This window comes from Bos grunniens, chromosome 8, assembly GCF_055505025.1.
Source record: "Bos grunniens cultivar Pamir isolate PY7600 chromosome 8, Bosgru_T2T1.0, whole genome shotgun sequence".
NCBI lineage: Eukaryota > Metazoa > Chordata > Mammalia > Artiodactyla > Bovidae > Bos > Bos grunniens.
The window spans coordinates 111638559-111664406 of NC_141172.1; the positions used below are offsets into that span (position 1 = coordinate 111638559).

General features: G+C 54.4%; 1 protein-coding gene and 1 long non-coding RNA gene across 17 annotated transcripts in view; one reads left to right on the plus strand and one right to left on the minus strand.

Annotated features, from left to right (window-relative positions):
* Nucleotides 1-25848, plus strand: part of MYT1L (myelin transcription factor 1 like) — a 393751-nt gene that overhangs the window by 333308 nt on the left and 34595 nt on the right. The window lies entirely within an intron of this gene.
* Nucleotides 6803-8063, minus strand: LOC147367927 (uncharacterized). The gene is made up of 2 exons (XR_015168804.1): nucleotides 7774-8063; nucleotides 6803-7521 (listed from the first exon to the last, which is right to left on the minus strand). It is a non-coding gene; the product is annotated as an uncharacterized LOC147367927 (long non-coding RNA).

Genomic DNA, 25848 nt, shown 5'->3' on the forward strand with positions numbered 1-25848 from the left:
TAGCTCCCCTCAGCAGAAGTTGTCCTGAGGCTTCAGCTCTCACATTGGGGGAGACAGGGAGCACCCCTCGGACACCCTTCTTTCAGTTAGAAAATCATTTTATTCTGCAACAGCAGGGCCACCTGAGTGCCCCAGTGTATGCATAAGGGTCTGTACGGAGCCGGCCTCAGGCCCCTGGGGTCACATCAAACCACAGACGAAACCCACCAGGACCCCGTGAGCCCAGTGCACCCTGAGATTTGCAGGGCTCCCCGCCCATAGCAGTATCATGGATGGTGAGGCCCCCTCACGAGGGTGGGGTGGTTTATACCCTGTGAGAAGGGGGAGACTTGGACCCACCTTGCAGATGTGGAAACAGGCTGGGTGTTCGGCGGCTCAGTCAGTAAGTGGCCCAATTGCCTTTTCCACACTTCTTGCTGCCTTTTCAAAATGAGTAACCCTGTACTGGGTCTGGCTTTGGATGAAGAATTAAAAGTTTGTGCTTAACTGCGTGGACATGCAAGCTCTGACTTTCTTCTTTCTTCGGAAGGTTTCATCTGTAGAGCTCGTGCAGTTTTCTCCTGACCCACAATGGGGACTAAACGGGGGTCCGGCCCGTGAGGCTAAGCTCCAGGTGGGGCCTGGCAGTGGTTGTGGGAAACCCTTCCCGGGGTCTTCTGTCATCCCTGGAGGAACCTCCCCCCACCGTCTGTGTCCCTGTGTGTGTAGAAGGTGATAAAGTCTGTGCGGCGGCAGCTTCTAAAAATACCCCAGGAAATGCAGCTTGTTGCAGGTGCACTTGGTTTTTACCGTAAGGGGGCCAGTTTAAAGTGCTTCACATGGGAACTGAGGGGAGCACAGTGTAGGGAAGCTTCCGCAGTGAGAGTGCCTCAGGACGACGCCAGTTACACACAGACACACACATACTCACACACTCACACAAACGGACACACACACGTACTAATAGAGCAAAGCCGCCCTGCTCAGCTGAGGGTCCCGGAGGGAGGCCGGGCTGCTGTGTTTCCAGAGCAGACTGCCCCGGCCACAGTCAACCCCGGAGGGCCCGCCTGGGGGACGCTGGCCCCGCGGACAGGCATCATGGGACTGTTCACGCTTACGACCAGAACTGACTGGCCATGAGAACTCACATGTTCTAAGAGCCTCCCTCCTGTTCCTTCTCTTTCTGATGCTGCTGTTAGGCCTGGGTTACTAAGGGAGAGACCCAGTGCTTGGATTTGGGATTCTGTTTTAATCAGCTTTAACCATGCTCATGCACAAGTCAACCAAAAACAAGGCGAAGTGAAGAAAGAGAGAGAAATGTGTTGATGTTTCCTTTCCTTTATAAAGGGATCTTCACTTTGTAGAAGCACCTGTAGTCTCTCCGGCAGGGTCTGAGATGCAGTCTAGGTGTGTTTGTTTGTTCTCCACCATCTGCCAGGTCTGGAGGCAGGTTATGAGGAAGGCTGCAGCATGAAAAACCAGACTTAGGTTATCAAAGGAAGACTCAGATGTAGCAGCAGACTCTGAAAACAAAGCACCGAGCGCTGCCTCTCCCATCCAAGGCGTCAAGTCCTCATCTGTGAAATGGGCGCGTCTGGCACGTGGCTCACTGTAGACGCTCAGTGATCGTCATCATCACCATGGCAGCACACACACGACCCACAGTTCAGGGTGAACTGCTGGGCTTTCTCACGACATTAAGCAGAATGCGAAGGGAAATGTAAGCGCAAATTTAATGTTTACCAAATGACTTTGTGACCTCCTTGGAATAAGGAGAACTTCAGTTCACTCTGAACTCTTCTGAGCCTCCAGCTTTGGAGAGCTTTATAGCAGGTTCTTTAATTTCGAAAGAAAAATAAGGAGAGGAAAGACACTGCAGCAGTTACACCTGTTGGAACGCCTGGGGTTAGGGATATTGCAGATGGGGCTGCCCAAGGGCTGGGTTCTCCCTGCCATATTCCCGTGTGTGTGCCTGTGTATGGGTGCTGTGCACATGTGTACGTGTGTGTGTGCACGAGCATGTGTGTATTGTGTGTGCATGGTGTACATGTACATGTGTGTGTGAGCATGTGTGTGCCCGTGTGTGTGAACACACGCACACGTGTATGTGTGGGCATGTGTGTGCGTGCATGTACATGTATGTGTGTGGGTGTGTGAATGCATGTGTGCCTCTGTGTGTGTGTGTGTGCGTGAGCATGTGTGCATCTGTGCGGGTGTGGACATGTGTATGTGTGCACAGGTGTATGCATGTGTACCTGTGTGGGGGTGTACATGTAGTATACATGTGTGTGATCATGTATGCATCTGTGTAAGTGTGTGTGTGTGAGCATGTGTATGCATGTGTGCCTGTGTGTGCGCGTGAGCATGTGTGCATCTGTGTGAGTGTGAACGTGTGTATCCATGTGTGCCTGTGCATGTGTGGGTGTGTACATGTGTGTATGTGTGTGCGTGAGCATGTGTGCATCTGTGCATGTATGTGTGTGTGTAGGGGCATGTGTGCCTATGTACCTGTGCGTGTGTGCTGTGCACGAATGCATCTGCAGGCCAGCACTGCAGGTGTTCTCACTTCCGGTTGTTGCCATCATCACGTGTGCAGCCTCCTGCTGCCCCGAGGCCCTCTGTGCTCACATCCCCTCAGTAAAAAGGGATGTTGTGCAAAGTCCCTGAGCTTCGAGGCGGAAGCAAAAACCGGGAGAGGGCATTTCCTGGAAAACCATAAACCAAGCTGGTCATTCTTTCATTTTAAAAACTTGTAACCCACATCCAGAGATAAGACCCCCCTCTCTGCCCTCAAGGCACCCAGGCCTGTGTTCTCAGCTGCCAAGGAGAGTGCGGGGAGTCCTGGCAGATGGAATGGGGGCCCGGTGGGCAAGCCTCCTGGCAGACGGGGGCCTAGAGGAGGCTTTGGGGGCATGGGGGCAGGGGGGGCTGAGGGGCTGGGCAGAGCTGAGGGCCTGAGGGCCCGGGCAGGGAGACTGGAACCCCAGGCCCCGCAGTTCCGGGGGAGGGGGGCAGAGTGGAGCCAGCCATCAGGCTGCCCTCCTGGGAGCCGAGTGGATGCCCCTCAGTGGGCCCTGGCCCAGCTGGCAGTCGTGGGTTCCATCCAGGACCACACTTGAATCAAGGCTCATCACAGACAGTCGTCAGGAGCCCGGCCCCTGGCCTCCCAGGCACCTTCTCCGTCACAATCAGGGATTTGCTGGACAAGCCACGAGGCTGCCCAGAAAATCTGGTCTTGTCAGCCCTGAGAAATTGAATCTTCAGGCTGTTTCTTGGTGTTTCATCATCCATTTTCATCAAAACTAAATGAAACGTGATTAATGAGGCTAGATCCCCAACCTCCTCTCTGCTCAGTCACACAGTAATTAAAGTCTTGTGTGGAAGCTCTGTAGGTCTGAATGGGTTTCATCAGGGCCCCTGGTCCAGGGCTCTCATCGAGCAGACCCTCACCCCTGCTGCCACTGGGATGCAGTGTCCTCTTCTGTTAAAGGGAGGATGGGTCCAAGGGCCCCGCATTTCATTTCACCTTCATCCTGCTGTGCGCTCTGTCTTCCAAGAGGCCAAACCAACTTCTTCTGCCCCCTGGACAGCCCGCTCTCTGGCTGTCCACAGACCAGCTGGCAGTGACCACTGAGTCTAACCCGAGAAACAGGAGCCCTGAGGGACAGATCCCCCTCCTGGGGAGGGGGCTGAGTTTCTAATGGCAAAGCTAGCCTGGAGCTTTTTATGTTTTTATTGTGATACACTTGGGGAAGTGTTAAGTCCAGAAAAGGGCCATGAGGAAGACCTTCCTTAAGACATATTTCTGAATATTCCTTTCCTCCATTTTGAAATGGTAACATTTTAACACAGACATCAGACTGTACTGAATGATGTTAATTATTTCTAAATAAATAGAACACAATTTGTAATCTAAGCTAAGCTAAAATAGCCCACGCTATACAATCTATTCGGAGAAGGCAATGGCACCCCACTCCAGTAGTCTTGCCTGGAGAATCCCAGGGACGGAGGAGCCTGGTGGTCTGCAGCCCATGGGGTCGCTAGGAGTCGGACACGACTGAGCGACTTCACTTTCACTTTTCACTTTCATGCATTGGAGAAGGAAATGGCAACCCCCTCCAGTGTTCTTGCCTGGAGAATCCCAGGGACGGAGGAGCCTGGTGGGCTGCCATCTATGGGGTCGCACAGAGTCGGACACAACTGAAGCGACCTAGCAGCAGCAGCAGCAATCTATTTAAAAATTCCTCCTTGAATACATTTAATTTTTAACTGCAAGATTAATCTTTGTAAAATTAAGAATATAAAACATACAGCATATTTGGTGCATGTGAACAAAAGGAAAAAAATGACTTTCCTTGTAATTTCAAATACTGCAGTTTTAAAATACGTATTTAAATACACTGTGTGTCAGTGCGTGAACACACACGTGCGTGAATACAGGTATGTTGTCTGTGTCGTTAGGCCAGGATTCAAGGCCAGACGCATGGCCCTTCATGAAGCATGCTGGACTGCCTGCATCCTCCTCGTGCGTTACACCTGGTTAGACTTGGCCTCTCCTAATTATTGGGAAGCTAGTCCCATTTTCATCTCACCCCGGCTCCTCTGGCAACTCTAAGCCATGACCTTCCTTCCCGCTCAGCGGCTGGCCCGCCCCGACCCCAGGCTGCCTGAGAAGCTGCTTCTGTGCAGGAAAGGAAGGTCTGACCAGGGAGGTCTAGGTTGCGTTGGCCTTTCACTGTGAATTTGAGGTTTTATTCCAGTAAACACTTCACTAATTTATAGCTCCCCGGAGCAAAATGAGCAAAATTGGAAATAAAGTAGATGTTCCCTCTGGGAAATCATCGACAAGGATTTTGGAGGGCATTTTTCCTGGCAATTTCAGGAGAGAGGACCATTCTCTTCAGGTTTCTTACTTGATGGGAAAGACCAACTCTGAGGAGGTGAAGGGGGCGTTTGTGGGCCAGGGGTGCCAGTGAGCAGAGATGCCCGGGAGCAGATTCACCTGCGCATTTGTTCCTAAATGCGACCCTTCCTCTTCCAGGAGCTACAGTTCAAGGAAAATCACATCCCTTCTAGTCTAGTGTCTCTTTTTTGCATTTTTACAAAGAGAGACAGGTCCCAGGTACCCATGGGTCTTGCTTAGTCATCTCCAGGTGGTTCAGGCACTTAATCCTGTTGTCTGCCCACAATAAGAGATGGAGACACCCTACTACCTTCACAGGGGATTCGAGAATACTGCGATAGTAGAAAGACATGAGAACTGCCTCTCTAACCTGACCTTTTCGAGAAAAAATAAACATTAAGTGCAAATACTTTCTGATCATTAAAACAAAGGTGTGATTTGGCTTTATAATGTGAGTTTCTACAAGAGTGCCCAACAGAACTCTCTGGGGCTATGAAAGTGTCCAGTCTGGCAACCATGGCCACGCGTGGCTCCTGAGAGGGTGATGAGGCTGAGGGACTGCCTCATTTCTGCTGGTATTCTGCGTTATTGATCCAGATTTGATAGCCACACCTGTCAAGCGCACAGTGCCGCGTAGAACCTTGGACTTCACTGGTCTGTTCTTTTTTAACGTTTGCTTCTTTGGCTGCACGGTCTTCGTTCTTCGGGGGGAGGGCTCTCCCTAGGTGCCGCACATGGGCTTTGTTGCCCCTCGACTTGTGGATCTTAGTTCCCCGACCAGGGATCGAACCCAAGTCCCCCGCACTAGAAGGCAAATTCCTAACCAATGGACCGCCAGGGAAGTCCCAGTACTGTCCTTTGTATATAGTTTTACTGTATTTTAATACATTCAGGAATATTTTATTCCTGCAACCAAAAGTTTACAAATTTTTAATCATCTGTGTCCTAAACATTTTTGTGGTATTATTAAGACACTGACAAATAGGTTAGTCCTTTTATATTTACATTCTGTCCTCTTTTTAATTTCATGCCATTTAGATTAAAACTAAATATTATACAAGTTTCACAGTGTTTTTTTCACAATAGAATATTTGCACATCGCACCAAAATCTCCTCGTTTTGGACCAGTCAGGCAGCATTCAATACAAGGTGGTGGAGAGCCTCTGTTATTTTTAAAATATGTTCGACTTTATTACTTTCAAACTTGTACAGAAATTCAAATCTGGTTAAGCAGGTGTCATCAAAGAGCACCTTGGGCTGCTTCTGTGGTGACTAAATAAGCCTGGCTGATAATTCACATATACATTATGAGTACCTGGGGCGAGGAAGTGGTCAGAAGCCTGCTCTCTGTTCATGGCTGGAATCTTCCTCTTGCAAGCTTGCTTACTTATCCCCCTAATTAGCCTACCTGTCAGGAGAGCTGCTCCACGGAGGGCACCTTCAGCCCCTCCCCATCCCAATTATCCTTGGCGTCTGTCTCCTGAAGATGCCACCACAGAGCGCAGGGCAGAGTCTGGGACTCAAGACCATAACTTGATTTTGCTCGTTTTCAACCCCAGGGCCGCAGAGAGCAGCTCTGTCTCGGCGTCCACGCTCAGGGGCGTGTGGCTGCGCGGCTCCTGCTCCGTGAACCCTGCCCTGGCCTGGGAACATCAGCTTTGGGTCCCTCTGCTCTCGTCATCCTGTGGGCAGGGGGCTTTGGTGCTGTCTTACTCCTTCCTTTGGTTGAGGTGAACTGTACTGGGGTATGCAGTCACCCACCACAGGCACGTGTGAGTGGATCTTAGCTGAGAGGGGGCACCGTGTGCTCTTAACAAGACCAGGGAATTTTAAAATGACTTTTTGGGAGCAAGGCTACTATAAGCTCAAAAAATTGAGAATGTAGGGGAAGAAAAATTACATATAATATCATCTCTCTACTAAATACGAATTAGCTTTTTTATTAATCACATCTATTGAGGATCTTGAAGGCTGTTTCTTCATGTACCATACAGGTTATGGAGTCTTTAAAAGGTGCATCATATTCCTGGGGGTGGGGGTGGTGATTCTGTAGCTTCCTTCTTGACACAGAACTATGATCAACCACAGACACCCAGCCCAGGAACGAAGGTGGCTGGCGCGTCAAGGTCCACCCGTCCTCATTGCCAGCAGTGGACAGTTAGACAGTGGGTGGATCGCAGATGGAGTGGCGCCCTAGGAAGCCGGGTGATGAGCTCCGTGCACATACGTCTCATTTTATAGACCCGCCAGCTCCTGTAGTCAAGCCTTACACACGGACGACAGGCCAAGGGTGTGTGCTGTTCCCTGGATTTGCATGTAAACCCCTGTGTGGACTCTGGGGGCCAGGGAGGAGCAACCGGTGGAGGGTTCTAGAACATGAAGCAGCACATCAGGGCTCAGACCCCGTCAGGCCTCCAGGACTCAGAGCTCCAGTCCAAGGAGGTGGGTGTCAGTGCAGTGGGGGCTTCACCTGAATCTTCCACCCATCCCACTGGCCCCAAATGAAGGATGGCTTGCAGGCTGGCAAGGGTGGGGTGGAGGCCTGTGGGGAGGCCTTGGTGACTGCCAGCGTTGGAGGTGATTCCAAAGACAAGGTCAGGAGCAAAGCTGGCACCAGGAGCGGTCAGACTCTGGGGGTCCTGCCAGAGGAACCTGATGTGAGTGGGTGGGCACCCCACAAAGGCTCCCCCACCACCTGCATTCCCCCAAAACAGGAAGCCTGGGGGGAGACTTGGAGCTGGTCAGGGTGCAGCTGCGGAGAGCTGACTATCCCAGGCAATCAGAAGAGGGCCCTGTGAGCGCGAGAGGCGCTCAGGGGAGCCTGGGGCTGGAAACCTGGTCGTCCGCATATATGTGGCGACTAAAGCTCCTGAACTATTAGAGTGAGTCACCAGGAGTGCTGCTGATGGAGGAAGCCAGGACTGCCGCTGAGCCCCGGGGTTGCCTTCTGTTCAACTCCACTGGAGGAGCCCAGGGCCACCCGATCACTTCCTGGAAATGGACATTGTTACAGAGCTTCCACTTCCCGCCACAAACAGGTTCCCTCCGTGGCCGGCCGGCCCTGAGCTCAGTGGCCCGCGGGTCCCCTTAGGACCGGGCAGCACAGACGTCTCCCGCTCAGCAACATGGCGGCCAGCGGCCACGCCACGGGCTGCCCTGCGAGGATGCGTTGTCCGGATATGACTGATGACGCAATTTCCCCTCACACGTCATCAGAGCGACAGGACTCCTCCCGAGCCAGCGGCTTCACTGCCGCTTTCCCTGGACGCTGGCTTTTCCTGCCGAGGCTGAGCGGACAAACCGGTAGGAGGTGGGAAAGTGTGATGACGCGGGTCCTCCACCGGAGGCCGTCCCACCTACCATCTGATCATCTAGCAGAGGCGCTCCCACGCGCCGCCCTGAGGACGGCGGGCCCCGCTAGGCCGGACGACCCGGCTCTGTGTCCAGCAGCGGGGAGGGCAGTGCCGCTCACCAGTCTTTGCTGGGAGAAGAACCTCGGCTTCACCTCAAGCATAGATTTACAGACTGTTTCACCTTAGGATTCCCTGGTAACTCTGCCTGCAATGCAGGAGACCCAGGTTCAATCCCTGGGTCGGGAAGATCCCCTGGAGAAGGGCATGGCAACCCACCCTAGGATTCTTGCTTGGAGAATCCCATGGACAGAGGAGTCTGGGGCAAAGAGTTGGACACGACTGAGAGAGACTAACACTTTCACTTTTTGTTTTTCCGCCTTGAGTCCTAAAGATGGGTTAAGAGACCCTGAGACGCACATATCTCTTAGTTCTTCGGGTAACTGTCTACCGTGTGTGTGCGTACTTCACGCTGCAAGTTTTCTGGCACTCTCCCTTGCCTGGCCCTTTGCCAAGCCCTGGAGCTGACCTTCCCTGACCCTTCTCTCCATCCCATCCCAAACTGTCTCCAGGAGCCCAACCTCGGAGCTGGGTTCGCCCTTCACACAGCTGGCCGATCGATCCCTTACCAGGGTTGGATTCCCCCGCGAGCCCAGCACCCCGGCTCTTTCTGCAGCGGTTGTTTGGTCTTGCACGCGGTCTGTGTGGCCGTGTGGCCACCTGCACCAAGCCCAGGACAGAGGCTTCTGAGGGCGCCTCTTCGGGCTCCAGCATCTGCCCGGTCTTCAACAGCACTTTGCACTGCTCTGGGGACACCAGCTATTTGAGTAAACAAGCTAGTGAATGAATCGAAGTAAGTTGATTTGTGCAATGCAGTCGTATAAGGAGCCTACGATCCTACGGGGGACGCATTGGTGTCAGCAGGTAGGCTGAGCAGGGGACCCTGGGTGCAGGCGGCCACGCGCCTGAGCCCTAGGTTTCCCCTGGGAAGGGAGGGGATTTGACGGATGATCCGGAAAGTTCCAGTAAATTCATAAACGCTGATGCCCTGGGTGGGAAGGAGACAGTGGTAGAGGGCGCGCTCTACAGGGTCAGCCTGGGACAGGGGACAGAGCTGTGCATGGACGGACGGTCTTGGTGACAGCCACATGGACCCCTGGTGGCTCGCGCACGACCTGGCTCCAGCCTCGCTCTGCTGTGTGGTGTGCGGCGTCTCCTGCACCCGGACCGTGATTTTCCAAGTGAAAAGCAAAGGGGTGGGAAGCTGGGGCGGAAGCAGCATCACCGTCCAGCAGGAAGCCAAGTGGCCAGTGCACTGTGCCCAGCGCCGGAGCAGACAGGCAGCTTGCCCTGCAGGCAGCAGGGATGAGCCCCAGGCCCCCCAGGGCCCCCACAAGTCAAGGAGCTGGGCAGTCTGAGCTCGACTCTGAAAAGATGAAGAGGAAGCCCCTCTCCCCCAAATGTAGCCCCCTTGGTCTACGGCAAGGAGGGCCGCACACCCCCGTGCAGGCGGGGACCCACAGGCTTGTGGGAGGAATACTTGCATCTTTCCACTGCTTCCTGCCCCACGTTTAAAACTCGCCGAAGGAAGGGAAAGTGACCTCAGCCTGTTTCCAAGGCTTGGGCTGTCTGCGGAAGCAGTGAGAGGCTCGTCCTCTCCCCAAGGGACTTGGGGTGCTACCATGGGTCCCCTCTGTCCGCTTCCTCCCTCCCGTCGTGGCTCCTGTCTTCCTGAACCACGCCATCCTCTGCTGTCTCTGGCGCTCCCTGTCCACCACCCCGTGACATGTTACACTGGAGATGTTAGTCCCTTCCGGGACTTTCAGTTCACACATTTTTAGGCCATGTAGCTTTCCCGCATTCCCTTCTCCAAGGTGTTTGTCTCCCAAGAAAGGGGGTAACTATCCCTTGGGTTTTCCATTCTGTTGGTTTGTTCTCCATCAAACGTGTGGTGCGCTCAGTTCAGCTCTCGCACCGCGTGGGGTCAGGGCTCCCAGGGCAGCTGGCGTGTGGGCAGAGGGGTCGCGCGTGTGAGGCTCAGCACCAGGACCGGGCCTGGCCCCCACTCAGCACTGGACATGCCCGTGGGGAGTCTGAGCGAGCTTCAGTCGTTTCTGTCAATCCTGGCCTTTCCCAAGGGAAGGCTCTTTCCACTCGTACCATCAGGATCGTCCCAGCGACTTGGCCTTGTTCCCTCTTGCTCTCTGCTTCTCGCTGAGGTGATTCTGCTTTCTTCCCCTTTCGCATCACAGTAAGACCTGTTCACCCTTGAAAATGCGTGTTTCTGGCTTTTAGTCCCTCAGGGAACTAGGTGGAGCCGGCTCTTAGGTTACGTAGAAATCATTTAAGATTTTGTTTATCCCTTCGTTGCGAGTATTTGTGATCCATCAGCCAGCTTCTTTGGAAAATTCCTTTGGAAATCTAGTCAGGATATTTCCATTGCACTAATAAGGACCACCAAACACCTTTGGGTTTCCAGGAGTGCGATGTAAGGAGGGCAGTAAGCGTCACAAGACGACCTCTTCTACCTCCGGGGGTCCGGGGCGGCTCCTCCAAGCCCCTTCTGGGGAGTCAGAGCAGGGCCGGGTTTCGGCATTGAGGGCCCCTGCGTGCCTCAGGAGGCAGGTGACCGCTGTAGTCCTGCTGCACGCATGGCAGGCCGAAGCTGGCGCCCACACCGCGGTTCACTGCAAGGATGAGACGGGCCGTGTCTCTCAGGTGCCGGCTCCAGACTGACTGAGAGAAGGGCTTCCGATGAAGGACCGGGGTCTGCAAAGAGACAGGGAGGTGCAAACGCTCACCTGGGCCTGGTGGGCCAGGCCAAAGGGGCTTCAGCAGGCTGGGGGCCAACGGGCTGCGGGGGGGAGGTCAGAAGAAAGTCAGCACCTAAAGTCTGACCCAGTTCCAGCACCACGTGAATGAAACGGAACTGCTTACACTCGAAACCCCAACACCCGAGATCAAAATATTTCAGAGATAAAAGGACTCCATTTTCCTAATATATCTTTTTCTGCCTCTTGTCTAATATGGTATTATTTTAAAATGCTCATATCAGACTTGCAAATCAGGTTTAAGATCATCAAATAAAAATGTCCATCAGCCCATCAAACCTTCATCAGATCTCATCCTCGCTTACTAATTTCACTCTCTTCTCCCCGCTTTCTGAATTCTAAAACATCCTCCCAACTGGCATATTTTGATCATCTTTTGCTCTGTCATTTCTTAGCTTTCAGTCTGCCTTGAATACTTGCTTCAGTTTCTTGGCCTTTTTGGGTGACGTGTTTTTCAGGTGGAAACAGAGGCATTTTCATTCCCTGTGCCTTGTCTGAGGGTCAGAACAGCACTGGAGATGTTGAGAAACCCTCTCTTTATTCTCTGCCCATCTCATAGCTCCAAGCAGACCAGACCCTCACATCCTAGGCGGTCTCGTCTAAAACAGATCACATTTTAACGTTCCTGGTCACATGCCGCGCCGCCTGCAAGAGGCTGAGCCGTGTCCCCTGGTCGAGTTGTCAGCCCGTGTACTGGGGGCCATGCTGTCATTTCCCCACAAATCTCGTATCTCCTGCAAAGCCCCTTTTGATTCCATGAATTTCTGAATTTTGATTCCTGAGTTTCTGTCTCGGGAGTGACCTTCCAGGAGCCTCTGATGCTAACTTCTGGTATCAGAAATGACAATCTTGCTTTAAATCTTACATTTCATAGTTTCTGAGGCCTGTGGCCCTTGAGTCCCTTCAGAAAACTCTGTTGCTGTTTCACCCACGTGACTCCCTGGCCACCTGCCTCAGCTTCGTGTGGCCTCAGGCCCTGAGATGCTGAAGGCAGACAAGGCAGGCAGCTCCCTTGTACCAACAAGCAGCTCTAGCAGAGGACAGGCTGAGTCGGGTGGTAAGGCCCACGGAGAAGAAACAACCCTTAAAGCCCGGATAACTGGCTGGCAGGAGCTTGCGGGCCTCCGCACACTGAAAAGCATTCTGCCAACAGGAGACATTCCCAGCTCTGAATGGCCTCTCAGAACAAGTATGAGCTTCAGCTGAACTTCCAAGCTGCTCTTCACACAGACCAGACTGCAGCCCCATCGTCCACAGACCAGAGGAGAAAATGACCCAACAGGCATTTCTGCTGTGTGGTAGGCACTGATAAATTGCATAAGCGAACATGAAAATCACAGAAAATGCCTCCTTCAGAGTCCAACCAGAGCTAGTGATTCAGGGCCGACAGTGAACTTGCATCTGATGAAGGCTGGTGTCCCGGTCCCAGAGAAGAAACGTGTTCGTCGTCTTCTGCTCCAGGTTGGTCTGGTCCAAAGACGGCTGGGAAGACGAGGGGCACAGAGGCAGGGTCTGAGGATGCTTCTGCAACGTAGACCCCGCCCAGCAGCAGGGGAGCGGCCAGACTGCGGAGGGGTCCCCAGAACTGGGGGCAGCTTCTGTAGGGGCCCTCAGAGGCAGGGAGGCCGTGACCTCTCTGGGACCCCATCAAACATGGAGGTGAGAGCAGCTGTGAGAGGGCAGTGCCCAGGTGGCCCATAGTGTGGGCTCTTAGGGATCCATGGTACCTTTCTGGCTGAAGTGCATCTTCTCTGGACCAAGAAATAACTTCATGAACAGCCTCAGCAAAGAAAGTCTCACAATTGGGCGTCAGCACCCCCAGGAGCCTCTGTGAGAGCTGACATCGTACGCGTGCAGAGAACAACCCTCGCTTGACTCCCCAGCCTCGAGGACGCACCAGCCCCCCAGCCCCTCTGACAAGCAAGGATGTGGTTTTTTTACGTTTGATGTCCTTTGAGTTTCAACAGCTTGTTAGGTCAATCGCTCTTTCTGTGACGTGAGAAATGAGCATCCTTGTCATGAGGCAAACGCAGGCCCCGGGTCCTCGTGAATTAGCGTCCAGCCCGGTGTGGCCATGTGCTAACTGGGCGCCTGGACTCATCGGCCTCCTTCTCTCCCATCTCTGGGCCTGGGGACGTGGCAGCTGAGAAGCAAGTCTGGGGCAGGCTGACAGGAGGAGCGTGTTAGGGCCTGGGGTCTGCCGTTCCCCTCGACAGCACTGTCAAAGCCCGGGGGCCCCGCGGTCCTCACCTCTGCAGAGTGAGCCCCTGGGCCTTGAGTCTGTAGACGTGTTGCACTCACATGTGCACACCCTGCCCAGTGTGGAGAGGGTGGGGCTACAGCCCCAGGGCCCTGACGCCCAGCACAGAGTCCTTCCCGAAGGGTGACCCAGCGGGAGTCCCCAGGCCACGCGGGGCGTGCTCTGTCCCCAGGAGCATGCAGGGAGCGTGTGTCTGCAGGCAAGTCTCCAATCTGTGTCTCGGGACACAGCTGTGTCAGCGGAGCTTCCAGGCGCTGTGACTCAGACTATCCGGGTGACCCCAGGGGAGCCTGGCTGCGGGGTGGCCTCTGGTCCTCCAGGCTCTCAGACCCATGGTTCCTGAAGCTCTGAGGACCCAGTGGTGTGTCTGTCCCAACAGTTCCTGACTCTGGTTGTGCACCACTGTCCAGGCAAGAGATGGTATGACTGAGCCCTGCTGTCCGTGAAAGGCCTTCCCGGCCTGCCTGGGATGCCCACCCCTCCCTGCCAGTCCCCCCTGATCAGAAGCAGGCTTCCCCAGTTCCTCCACACATCTCAGAGTCAGCAGCACCAGGCGGGTGTCTGAGGGAGGAGGTTTCCATAGCAACTGGCTCGCTCATCCTGTGGTACCTCCCAGCATCGGGCGGCCCTGCAGTGCCATAGGGTGGGGGCAGGATGTCCTCCCACCCGGCATGAACTGCCAGAGAGCCTTCCTCCCAGGGGGGGCAAAACTTGCCCTGTCTTCTGGGCCAGAGAATGGGCCCCCACCCCAGAGATCTCCCCAGGCGACTGCTGATGAAACGTGAGAATCACAGATCACCGCGTTCCTCTCCTCCTAATTCCTAATTAAACATGTTCTTTCCTTTCCTTCTTCTCTTTTTCCTTCCTTCCTTCTTATTTTTCCAGAAAATGGTTCTCCTTTACGGCTAACATAACAAAAATCATTTTTAAATGTGATCCATTTCCTATAAACTTATTTGTGGTTTGCGATAAGTGAAGTTTTTATAAAATATGCTCTGGGGTAGCCACGTTTTAAAATGATTTCCTTAAAACTCAGATCCAGGTTGGTTTCCCTTAAACACAGATAGTGCTGATATTTAGCAGACTCCACGACGTGATTTTATTTGTGAGAGTTTCCCGCACACTTTGGGATGGGGAGCCCTCAGTGGCAGTGTGTCCACGGCGAGTGGAACCCCGGGTCTGTTTGTCTCCCTAACAAGCCCATCTGCCCCGAGCCCACCGCCCTGCCCACAGCCCCATGTGGCATCCTGGGTGGAGCTGAACAATCCACAGAGCCCCTGCCACCTGAGGTCCGCTCCCAGGACACCCAGGCACCACCTGGGACCCTCCGTGGGCAGAATGTCACAGCCCAGGACAAGGACCACAGTCCCCACAGAGGACCGGAAGCATCTGAGCCAGACTTCATGACAGGAGGACACAGGACGCTCTGCAGCGCTGGGATTGTCGTGAGCCAGGCAGAGGAGCGTCCAGAGCCAACGCCTGTCGGTGGCTGTCATGGTGCCTCTCCAGGGCCACTGCCCACTGTCCATCAGCCTGCCCAGGTTAAACCCACTGGCCCCCCAGCAGGCAGTGGCCTCTGAGCCGGCTGGGGGCACATCTTGGGCACCTCTGTGCCTGCTTTGTCTGCGAGATCAGCCAAAGAGAGTAGAACCCAGCACCCAGGGCTGCTGGAGAGTGTGGGTGAGCAGTTAGCCCACTGCTGCTCAGAGGCCTTTATGGTCACTGGCGCTCGCTCTCGGATGGCCTGGGATGCTGGGTGGCCAGGGACAGTGGCCATTCTTAGGAAGCACCCTGCACGGAAGCCTAACAGGGCTCCAGGCCCGTCCTCTGTGCTAGGGGGAAAGTCAACAGGCTCCCTGAGATTCAGGATCTCCGCGAACTGGCCCATCTTGAGAGAAAAAAAAATAGCCAAGTCATATTCTGCATTTTCATACCGTTCATGGGATTCTCAAGGCAAGAATACTGAAGTGGGTTGCCAATGCTTTTGAACTGTGGTGCTGGGCTCTCTTGAGAGTCCCTTGGACAGCAAGGAAAACCAACCAGTCCATCCTAAAGGAAGGCAACCCTGAATATCCATTGGAAGGACTGATGCTGAAGCTGAAGCTCCAATCCTTTGGCCACCTGATGCGAAGTGCCAACTCACTGGAAAAGACCCTGATGCTGGGAAAGATTGAAGACGGGGAGAAGGGGACGACAGAGGACCAGGTGGTTGGATGGTGTCATTGACTCAATGATCATGAGTTTGAGCAAGCTCCGGGAGTTGGTGAAGGACAGGGAGGCCTGGTGTCCTCTGTCTCAGAGTTGGGTCTTGGGGTGGGGAGGCTTAGGAGGGCCGGTTGCCAGGCTTACTTCATCCCTATGATCACAGAGTCCCTGTGATCACACGCAGCTTCACACATGCAGATGCTCAGGACCTACGACTTAGTCCATGCGCAGCCCCGCTGGTCAGCAGGCTGACACCCACCCAGAAAGCATCCTTCGCCCTGCCACCCACAGAAGTACCCAGGGCAGAGGAGCAATGCTGGCCCACTGACCAAGGACAGGAAACGGCAGCTTGCCAGCTCCAGCTGGGAGGAAAGCCAGCACTTGGGTGGAAGACCAGATCACTTCCCGGGACACAGCTGGACCGTCCCCCAGGCACTGAGATCCCCTGAGACCAGGAAGGGCCCCGAGGACAGGCCCCTCGAGAGCACACACCACCCACCGAGGCGTCCTCACCAGCTCTGGGTCACCTGGCACCTAGCTTGCTGAGCAGAAAACGGAGAAGCACAAGCTCTGTGAGCACTGGCTGCCAAAGCCCAAGCTCGGAGGGAGAGGCCCCTCCTCCATCTGCTCTGGGACGGGGGGCCAGGCAGACAGGGGCTGGCTTCTGGGCCCTGAGACCGGCAAGACACTCAGACACAGAGGACAGCGCCCTGCTCTGCCCAATGGGCTGAGGGCATCCATGGAGAGGAGCGAGCAGCTCTTGGCCTGGGTGGCCGGGAAGACCCATGGGAGGGAGAGACCACGGGGGCTTGGGCCCTGTGATGCCCGGGTCTGGAAGGGAAACAGGACCTGGGAGGGTGTTGTTGGGAAGCAGAGGCCCCCATGGGGGTGAGACTGTGGCTCAAGTAAACAGAGGGGGTGGTGTGGGTGACCCAGGTGGGGACAGGGGGCTGCCGGCAGGGGTTCCGGGAGGCCTGGACCTGCCTTCTCTCCCCGGGGGCCTGCAGAAGGCCTCCCCTGAATGTGCCATCACCTGGAGACAGGCTGGGCCTCCTGAAAAGCCCTGCAGAGGGCTCCCAGTCCCTCCAAGGGGTGGACACTTGGTGCCCCTCTGGGCCATCCCAGGCCGAGGATGAAGCCTGGGGCATTAGCCCTGGGCCTCCAGGAGGTCACGGGCAGACCTGGCCCCATCCCCCCACGTTGCCCTCTGTTCCCCACAGTCACCCCGTCCCCGTGAGCACCTGTGCTTTCCTCCATTGGGGGTCCCCGAGAAAGCTCTTCCTGAAAGTTTGGGACCAGAGCCCCATCCTCCTCAGGAGAGTCTCGGGTCCAAGGTAGCGCTGTTTCCCTGAGTCTTTCCCGAGCTCAGTGCTTCCAAATGCTTTGTCCTTTTCCCGAGTGACCTGGCTCCAGGCCTCAAGTCGTCTCCACCCATGGAGCACACAGGACGCTCCCTCCGGGAGGCAGAGCAGCCCAGGGCCTCAGGGTGTGGGAGAGGAGGTGGTACACGGCTGCCCCACAGCCTGGACTTGCAGGCAGCAACCTGTGGGGCCTCAGGTCTCAAGGGTGACTGTGGGGCCTCGGGTCTCGGGGGTGACTGTGGGGCCTCGGGTCTTGGGGGTGACTGTGCGGGCATTGGGTCTTGGGGGTGACTGTGGGGGTATCAGGTCTCAGGGGTGACTGGAGGCGTCAGATCTCAGGGGTGACTGTGGGGGCATCAGGTCTCGGGGGTGACTGGGGGCGTCAGATCTCGGGGATGACTGTGGGGCATTCGGTCTCGGGGTGACTGTGGTGTATCAGGTCTCGGGGGTGACTCTGGGGCATCGGGTGTCGGGGGTGAATGTGGGGGCGTTGGTTCTCAGGGTAACTGTGGGGCATCAAGTCTCAGGGGTGACTGTGGGGCGTCAGGTCTCGGGGGTCACTGTGGGGGCATCGGGTCCCGGGGGTCACTGTGGGGCGTCAGGTCTCGGGGGTCACTGTGGGGCATCGGGTCTCGAGGGTGACTGTGGGGGCGTCACTCCTCATGGTGAACATTCACTCCTGGCCTCCTCACCCGTCGGCTCATCTCATTCCACTTCTCTTTCTTCCTTAGCCCCTTTCTCTTGCTTCACTCCGAGTGCTTCTCCCAAATTGCCCTTTAGACATGTCCACCTGGGGGAGGCCTTGCTTCTCTGCAAGGTTCCCAGCGAGGACGCCTGCTCGTGGGCTCCGTGGCCCTGGAGAGGTGAAGGATGTCCCTGTGCTCTCCCTGCAAACAGTGTGCTCCCCAGGGTCAGTGACCTCCAGCTGAGGCTCCAAGGGGCCCCACGGCAGGCAGTCTCCACTTCAGCCCACCAGGGACCTGCCACAGTCACAGAGGGGACCAGGTCCACCCTGTGCCCAGCGCCCCCGACCCGGCCCCCTGCGCTGGCCCCAGGCTGATGCAGGCGTGCCTTGGTACCTGCTCTCGTATCTCCTCCCTTCTCTGCCTTCTCCCTGCCTCTTCCCTGCCTGTCATCCCCGCTGGGTCAGGCCTCTCCTTGACCTTCCTGGGCACCTTCTGGCGATTCCAGGCTTTTCCTCAGTGGAAGGAACCTTCCCGAGTCCAGACCTGCTCTCCGGGTTGCCACATCTGGACCACGCAGGTGGTTCACGTTCTGATGCCCCTCTGTGCCCTCGCCCCTCCCATAATCGGAGGGAAATCAGGACCATCGGTGACTTTTGGACCCTGCTCGGGGCCATGCCCTCCATGCAGGAATCACAGAAATGGGTTTCTATTCTCTCCTACTTGTGAGACACCCAGAGGGCCACGAGGGTCAGTAGATCGCAGACAAGAACAAACCACCTTCTGTGTCTTTGAACTTCCCCCAAACGAGGGCTAGACCACACAACAGGGCCGTAGGCTCGGAACTGTTGGTGAGAAGAGGACGTTTACAGAGTCTAGTGGAGCGAAAGAAGCACCACAGGAGAGGCTTCTGCTCTGCTCTCAGCAGCGTGCCGCCCGTGTGACCCTAAACACGGAGCTCACCTGTTTGGATTCACCTTCTTGGCTTTAGACAAGGATATCTGATGAATCTATTTCTAAAAACTTCTGCAAAACTCAGCATCTATGAAACCATTGAAAACTTGACAAAAAAAAGACATGAGACAGGGAAAAGGCAGATTCCATAGAGGAAGGGAGGACATGCCAGAGACTAAGGTGAGAAACCAACCTGGAAAGTGTTCAAAACCCAGACATTTGTGAACAAGAGGCTCGAGCAGGAGGCTAGACGTGGGGCAGAGGGGTGGGGATGGACAGGAAGAGAAAAGACATAAAACATGAGAGTTTGCAGAGAACCCCAGGATTACTCAGGTATAAGATGGACAAAGAAATCTTTTTAATTTTCTCCTGTTTAGAATAAAAGACACTTTCTCTGAGAAAAGATGGGGGCTTCAAAAAATGAAAGATCCACAAGCATGACAAGTATAAAAAATAAGAGAAACAGCAGTAACAAGAACGTAAAAAGGAGGCACAAGATTCCAGCTGAAAGGGACGATGTGACTGGTCCCAGTGCCCCTCGCTCCTGGTCCTAGACTGTTCTTTCCTCTGCCCTGGGCAAACTTCCTCCCAAAGGCTTGCTGTGGTCAGCAGTTTAGGAAGTGGACTTGCTTTTAAATTATGTAACCTCTGTCCTCCGCTGCCTCGAGAGGGACTCTGTACTGCCATGGACAGAGCAATGGAGCTGGCTCTGCCAGTCCCTGCCATCCTAGCCACTCCCCTGTTGCTGGGCGTGCATGTGCTCCTGCAGCAGCCACAGCCAGCTGGCCCCATGGCACGTCTGCACCAAAGCCTGTGTCCACCCGGCAGGCGGCACTGCGCCTCGGGTGCCCGTGGGTTCGGGGGGTGGGCATGGCCCGTGCATGCCTGCCTGGAGTGTCCCTGGCATGGTGACCCTCAGCCTCCTCCCCGAGTGCAACCCCACTGACTCTTGGTGTTGAGAAGACGGGCCTGGATGAGCTGGCAGCCCCCTCCCTGCCCCCTCCTAGTCGATGACCTTTGCCCACCATCCGTTCACCAGCCCAGGGTCCACTTCTTACCACTAAAGGCCAGCTGGATGTGGTCACAGATGCTGCCTCACCTGAGAGGCAGGGACGTGGGTGGGACGCTATGAGGGCAGCAAAGGGCACCCCCCTCCATCCCCCTCCTGCTCCGTGGTCGGTGAGGGTCCCCTCCCAGTGGGCACTCGAGTCCCTAACGCCCGTCTTCCACCCCGTGTAAGTGGTGCGGCCGCCCTAGCGCTCCGTGCAACCGCGGAAGGTGAGTACCCCTGGGCGGCCCTGCCCGCGTCCAGCCCCCAGGCCCAGCATGCCCGTCACAGGCACAGCGAGCGCGGCGGCCCCAGGACGCGGGGACGGCTGGCTGGGGTCAGCGGCGGTTTCTCCAACAGTCACCTTTCTGTATGTTCTTTTTTGCATGGGTCCTCCGCGTCCAATTCCAATTCTGACCGCGGCTGCCGCAGCTCCGGCCTAGCCGCTCCCCTGCTGCTGGACGTGCATGTGCTCCCGCAGCAGTGCCCCAAGGACACGCCCCGTTATTGAGAGGGACGCCAGCACTGCTAGGTAGGTCGGCCACCCTGGACAGGAGCCTGTCCGTGATCACCTGGGGCGCCGGGCAGCGGGCAGCGGCTCAGAGCGGCGCCTGGGGTCCGAGCCAGCGCCCGGCCCAACGGGGAGGCCTGAGAGCAGAGATGCATGATCGGAGGATGCCGGAGAGCATGCAGCATGAACCGTGGGACTGCCGTCGCAGGCCCTGCCCACCCCCACGCTCCCCAGACCACCAGATGCACCCCGAGTGTCCCCCAGGGATGGGCCCAGGAGAGGGCCAGGCCCGGCCCAGCTCCGTCCAGGGCCCTTACGCCCAGTGGTGACAGCCAAGACCTGGGCAGCGCCCACCCTCGAAGGACATCCAGGGCCTGAGTGGGGGATGAGCAGCGGGGGGTCTCACAACACTCGTTAGAGGTGACCCCAGGCTGATGCAGGCGTGTGGGCCTCTAAGTCAGAATTTAAACCCATGAGGACACGCCGTTTACCAACAGGTGGCAGGGTATGCATGCCACCCAGCTGGGCTTTGCAGACTGCAGCTCTGCTGTGGTCAGTGCATCACTGGGCATCACAGCTCTGGCGAAACCTGCCGCACAGGCCACCACCCGTGCCCACCTGCTGCCCCCTGACCACACTGGGCTGTGGGCAGTCAGCAGCCTGGGGGCCCCTGTGGCCACAGCTTTAAATTTGATCTTCAAGACCACACTTTGCTCTTAGTAACCTGAGGTCTAACCCATTCCAAAACGCTATCTGAATCATCAAAATGAATGTTTTTGGAAAATTGTGTGAAGGGTACTACATTTTATGATTCTTTTTCATTGATTTGTTTGTGTCTGAGTGTAATCTAAAAAGAAAAGTGCTTGGAAGCAAAAGAAAAAAGTGATTTTGGTTCACATGTCATGTATGAAAGCAAGGCTTTCTCCCAAAGTCTGCTAATACCAGGGCTCGAAATGTGTAGACATTCAGGACACCAGAAGGTCAAGTGTGCAGGATAAAGGTCCTCTCGTGACTTGGGAAGGGCGGAGAACTGGGGATGGGGAACGCTGGGGTGCGTCCTGTGGACAGGCGCAGGCGGAAGGCCAGTCTGCAAACGCCTCCGCCAGGCCTGGGAGGGAAGGGCACCCACTCGCCCCTTCTGCAGGCCAGCAGGGGCCGTGCAGGTGGCATTACAGGGGCCGGGACCCGACCTCGCCGAGCCCCCTGCCCAGGAAGTTGCCTTGGCATCAGGGCTTGTGTCTGCAGTGCTCCTGTGTCTTTTAACAGGAGGCAAGAAGAAGGACGAGGTGAGACGGGGTGTCCAGGCGGGCCCAGGTCGGGTGGGAAGGTGGGACGGTTCCCAGTGAGACGGGCCAGGCGGGGCCTGGGCGGAGAAAGGTCAAAACTTGTCTCCTCCATACCAAATTCAAAAGAAGAGAAAATGACTGGCTGTCACGCAAACTACAAAGGACTCAGAAGATCCTTGCTTTCCCCCCGTTTCAGGAGATAAACCCAGGAAACTGGGGAGAAGAGATGTCTGTTGCTTTTAAGTGACCTGGTTTCTTTCTGTTTGGGGAGAAGATTTCAAAGTCAGTCTATGTCAGCTGTCTGTTTTAAAACACCTTTATTTTGCACTCCTCTGCATTTCTTTATTGTTTCCCATTTATATGCCAAAAAATTCAAAATAAAGATACACCTTTTTAGAACCACATCTCTTTAAGTAAAAAAAAATGTTTTTGAGTTTTCACATAAATGTTTTTGAATTGAACTTTTCATATAAATGGGACAGATCTTTTATAGAGTTGACATCAATCATTCCAATTACAGTTTAGTATTATAGATGAGGCCTAATTTTGCATTTTCGTGATTTCATTTAAAATTGAGAGTATTTAAAACTGAGAGTATTTTGTGTTTTACTTAACAAATGCCCCTGGTAGGATGGGTGTGAAAGCAAGGGACAAACAAGGGCTTTTATGATGGGGGACACATGTACACCCATGGCTGACTCATGTCAATGTATGGCAAAAACCACCACAATATTGTAAAGTAATTAGCCTCCAATTAAAATAAATAGATAATTTTTTTTTTTAAAATAAAAAGGGCTGTTACAGAAGCACGCCACGAAATTCTTCAAAAATCTCCTGGAACCTGAGTCTAACTTTGACGCTGTCATCCCATGGGTCCAGTGAGCGTCTCTCTGCCTGCTTTGCTGCTGCTGTCAGAGCCGAGGCCTGTCTGCAGTCTGACCTCACAGGGTGGCTCACAGGCGAGGTGAGGCCCAAGGACAGGTCAGAGCTGCCGGCAGGGCTTTCGCCTTTACTTATAAGATTTTTAAAACTAAGTAACCGGTTTTATCAAGATGAGAGACCTGAGTATCCTGAGGACGCTGTCCCTGCGGACCGGCCCAGGGGAGGTGGCGCAGCAGACGCTGGGCGGACTGGCCACACGGCCCTGCGTGGCTCCTGCCTCCCGCCAGCAAGGGTGCCTCCCCCGCCCAGGGGCTGCAGAGAGACTGGCCGGCTCTGGGTCCTCACCCGCATCACTTCCGGTGGCCTTGATCCCTGAGAACAGGCATCTGAGGCTGCGCTGGACGCCTGCCTGGCCATCCGCGGCCCCTGTCGAGGGGCCGATGAGACAGCTCCCTGCCTGAGCCCAGGGTGGGCGGCTGCACAGACTCAGGGCCCGTCACTGACGGGGCCCTCCTGTCGCGGAGAAGATGCCCTACTTTAAATGTCTCACTCAACAGAACTACTTATCAAGCCCTTGAATTTCTTTACAGAAGAGAGAGAGGATAAACAACAACAAATACAAAAGAGAGAGGATGACGGGACAAGAGGAGATGCTTTAAAGATGTCCATCGGAGTAATTAAGTGACACAGCACAGCTTCAGTCAACAGATTAAACCACTTCTTTTCCCACTACACCCTGCGTCAGGGTCCCAGGAGGAAAGTCACAGCAAGGGGTGACATGTCTGCAGAGGATGAATCAGAGGCAAGGTGAGGAGGCTGCCTCTGCCCCGTTTGTGATGTGCGGATCAGAGGATTCTCCTGATACCGGCCGTGACGTGTGGAGAGGACCTCTCCTGTGCTGGTGGGACTACTGACCCAGGGAGGCGTGAGCTGCAGTGGCCCTTCTGGGGCCGGATGGTCGAGAGGAAGTCAGAGTACTCAGGCCTTACGCCTTAGATTCACAAAAGCCACAGAAACCTCTTCTGTCCCTACTGAGATAGGCTAGTTCCAGGAAATCCAGGAGTTTGTGAGTGGTCCTGATTTTTTTCTTAAGACTTTTGCCTGAATTTTGCAAAACATAAACGTGGTTTAAAGATTTTATTATGATTTTTCCATATACCTTCTTAAATGTCTACACAGGACCAATTTCTTCAGCCAGATAATAATATGAACTACCCCGAATTACTTTCTCTTGATGTGGATTAAATCCCAAGGCAATTCAAGATCACAGATAAGGCAAAGGATCACGAATGTTTCCGTTGGGAACAGAGATTCTAAGATTATGCGTTCATATCTCCTGCCTCAGAGTGTTTTTACCCATGGTAACTTTGGACTGGAGAGAAAAAAAATGAAGAAGCTAGTATTTTATTTATCAGAAACTTACAGCTCTAACCACAGGCCTGTAAAACAGACCTGGTGGAGCGTCGGTGACAACTGGCTGGAGGCAGGGAGGACCTCTGGCTGGGGTGGCCTCACCCAGGTGCCGGAGCACCAGCCTTGCGGGGAGTTTCCATAGAAACCCAGTCGCACTCTGCTGCCCTTTCCAAAGCCAAGCTGTGCGGCACAAGCAGCCCGCCGATTCCATCCTCCGGGGTGTGGGTGGTCCCACACGGCCTCCCTTCGCGGAGGAAATGCGCCCCTCCCGGCGGCAGAAGCCCATCGAGCTTCTGTGCGTTGATCGTGCAGCAGCCTGAGCTGCTGCCACCGGAGCTGATCTGCTGAAAAGCAGAGACTCCTTTTGTTACACGAATGGCCGCTTACCCATTCACCAACTTCAGAAAACAGTGTATTTTTAAACGCTGGGATGTATTAAAGCGAGGAAATCTGTATGCGAATCTCAGTGTTTGTAAAAGCCTTAAAGTCTTGAGCAGTAACACAAAAATGAGCTCCGCAGCGCTGTTAGAGAAAGAATAATGAGTCCCCACCCCGGACTGCCTCCTGCAGCTCAGAAGCTCTCCCTAAAGAAGAAAACGGCAAACCACCGCCCTGCGGAGAACCAGGGCGGGCTGTTTCTGGGGTGGGTGACCGTGAGTGTGAATTCGCAGCCCCCACCGGCCCGTCTTCTTCCCCCGGTGAGGGTGTGACCGCGGAGGGCTTAGCTTCTCCACATTCGCACAGCCCACAGCAGCAGGCCAGGTACTGGATCTCATCTACCTAACTTGAAACCCTGAAAATAAAACAACAAACCTTTCCAGAAAGCCAGGCCGCTTTCCGGAAATGTTTTTTTCTTTTTTGACACTGTGACAGCTCTGAAAATGACCCAAGTCAACATTTTCTTTGCTTTCATGGTGACAAAGGGTGTTTTAAATACATCTTTTTTTTCAAATGACACTTTCATAAATGGTTTAAATGCACAAAAACGACTCCAAACTCCTCTTTTTTATAATTAGTAAAGACCTCGTTTTCGCTTGCAGTCTTGCTTGTGACGCCTCGATTAAACTGGAGCAGCGTGTGTCAACCTCCTCTGCCTCTACCAGAAACAGTCATTAAAAATTTCTACTTGTGCTTAACTGAGTATATTTTAAATGAATTTACACTGAGCTTAGGAAGAGTTGAAGGGTTTCTTTGCCCACAAAGCAAGGCCACGTGTACATGATTGGCTGGCAGGAGACGTTCCTGTTTCTTGATACGTTTTCAAAACAGAGCCGTGCGTGGAGAGCTGCTTTTCTTAGGATGATTTTTACTGCTTCAAAATGTCCTCCCTCTGGGGTTGGGGAGGTCTCTCCACATGAGGTGCCATTTGGGAAATCAGCTAGTTAAATTCAGTCACTCACATTATTGATCGAGTAGTCTTGTGATCAGACTTGAAGTTCATGCACAGCTGTTACTCTAGTGACAGTCAGGTCTACAGTCTGATCCGGGTGTTGCTTTTGATGAAAGTACAGCATCCTTCGGCCTCCGACTCCAGTTTTTACACCCTGACTCCACTTACACACGTCGATGACATCTCCTCGATGTTTGCCTTCCCCGCAGTGCAGGCGGTAAATTAAACTTTCGTCCTTCAGAGGACACACCAGCCCTACGCTCGAGTTCGGTGACTGTGCTCCTTTCCCCAGGACTAGATGAGAATTAGGCAGTTCCTAAACATCAACAACGGACTGGACATCTAAGTGTCAAGATATGACATTTGCACCCCTGGACTCAGCCGGGTCTGTGTGGGCCCGTCACACACGCCCTGACACGCTCACTGACCTTGAGAAGGTCTGTAAGCAAGTAATTTGCTGGCCTTGGCCCAACAGCCAATACCCAGGTGTCTTTCAGAGCGGAGAGCAAGCTGAAATCACCCAGAAAGCATTTACACTTATTGACTGTTTTATATTCGTGATCTGTATCCCTGCCAGGGATTCAGATGCTCACTGAGTGTGGATGTTGGCACAGGGCCCCCTCCAAGAGTCCCTCCTGGGCAGTAACACCGTTATCATTTCATCCTTGCTTCTTGAGAGCTAACATTTAGTAAAAAGAAAAGATATGTTTCCCTCTTTTGGCCTTTATTCTCACCCTCCTGGCGGGTACAAATGCAGCTGACGTAGCTGGAGCCAAAGCGTCTTTGCAGGAC